A 2,193-nucleotide genomic window follows, 5' to 3' on the forward strand; every position below is an offset into this window, starting at 1 on the left:
ATATATTCCATTTTTAAAAATGTTTATTAAGAGGAAGTATAACATTATTAAGACATATAATAACTGCAAAACAGTATACAAATGTCCTGGGAATCCACAATTACAAACCAAATATATATATATATTCCATTTTTAAAAATGTTTATTAAGAGGAAGTATAACATTATTAAGACATATAATAACTGCAAAACAGTATACAAATGTCCTGGGAATCCACAATTACAAACCAACCAGTTAGTCATCAATACAGATTTTTACAACATACATCAACAGTCATAACAAACTAAGTACTAAATCCGATCACCTATACATAGATTCTGTGTGAGCTATGAATCCCATAGAATTGAGTCAAGTCTAATAGATAACATCTTCAGGAGTCATATATTGAATAATTAATTAAAATTGTTGATTAGAGTGTTATTTTGCATGGTTTGTTGATTTCCTATTGTTTGCTGTTGAAAAGCAGTGTAGAAAAGCAAGCGAACAAAGCATATGTTTGTGGTATGTTTGCAGGTGATAGCTTTGGGCAGAAGTACCTCAGTCCTCAAGAAGTGATTGGTAAAAAAGGCTCTGACATCATCATTGTCGGACGAGGCATCTTGTCTGCACCCAGTCGTTTGGAGGAAGCAGAGACTTACAGGAAAGCCGCGTGGGAGAGCTATTTACAGAGAGTTGGTGTCAGCGCACAAGTCTGATGCCAGTCCTGGATCCTATTAAATATCTCAATCCAAAAAATTCCTCGAAGCTTGAATAATTATGAAGGCCCTTTCTGTTTGTTTGCTTAATGTTTGGTTATACTACAAGAAATCCAGCAACGATTATACATTTGGGAGATTAGTATGCAGACGGCAGTTGTGACAATTGGCCACAGTTGACAATGTGAATTCAAATCGTTTATTTGCCTAGTGTTGGAATTCTACTATTTCTTCATTTAAAACAAATAAAAAAATCAATCCGCTCCAGAGGGCTGTATTAGGGTTTATTTTGCTTGCCTCAGACTCTGTCTGTTGAGTCTGTGAACATACAGGTACAACAAACCATGGGAACAAAGGAAACAAAATCCTGATCACACTTCATATAAGTTTTGCTTAGCATCTTGTCCTCAGTTCTGTGCCAATGGAATATGAGTGGCTGTGAGCTATAGAGCAGTTTCTTTAGCATACGTTGATTGCATTCAGATATTCCATGAAGCCAACCTTAGGCAGAAACTGACTTGTGGCTGGACTCATGTACACCCACCACTTCTGTCCCTCCCCTCATTTTTATTTCTTTTCAGATTTAACATACAAAACACAGTGCATCGAATCTTAAGTACGAAATAGAGTGACATATTCAGTAAAAACCACTGCTAACTTGGGGGTTATGTGGTTGTAAGATTCAATGTTTCTATGAGAGTGACCTCGAAATTGTAAAACTGCTACGAGGTATTGGGAGTGGCTTTCAGTGGTGTATTGAAATGGTATGGTGGAGGCTTGAGAGTAATCTCTTGATCCTTAGGTTTAGTTGGTCCTACAGAGTTAACCATTTCAGGTAGAGTGGGTTTGGGGGAAGTGTGCCTTGAGATTGTAGGTAGGAAACCACTGGGGAACCATGTTGTCACGAATTTGGAGAGCTGTGTCGTGATTGCCTGTGGTTCGTTGAGCGAGTCGGTTATCTTTGCCATGACAAAGTGTTCCCATAATTTGTTTTTCCAAGCTGAGAGGGTAGGCGGGTTGAAGACGGGCCGTTGCAAGTAGGGTTGAGATGAGATCTTTCCTATGGCTTTAGACAGTTGTCCCAATGGTTCAGTAAGAAGATTTCTGGAGTGAACGTGATGTTGTGCTCTGCAATAATGTCAATTTGTTGTTTTACTTCTTTCCAAAATTGTAGGATCTTTGGGCAGTTCCACCAGCAATGCAGGTAAGTCCCTTCTTGTCCACATCCTTTCCAGCAGAGTGAGCCATTATTTCTGCTAAACTTGTGTAATTGTTGGGGGGTTAGGTACCATCTCGAGATAATTTTGAAAAATTGAAATTTTATACTATATATCTTTTGAGTTATTCACTGGCGAGTCCCAGATGGTTACCCAGTTAGTTGTTTGCCATTGAACATTTAGCTCCTCCTCCCAATTTGTTTGATGTTTAAATTTAGTGTAATTGTCTTCTGTGATTAACACGTTGTACAGTTTGGATAGCAGACCCTTAGGTGAGTTAG

Source organism: Gekko japonicus, unplaced genomic scaffold, assembly GCF_001447785.1.
Source record: "Gekko japonicus isolate JY-2015 unplaced genomic scaffold, Gekko_japonicus_V1.1 scaffold3551, whole genome shotgun sequence".
In the NCBI taxonomy this organism is placed as follows: domain Eukaryota; kingdom Metazoa; phylum Chordata; class Lepidosauria; order Squamata; family Gekkonidae; genus Gekko; species Gekko japonicus.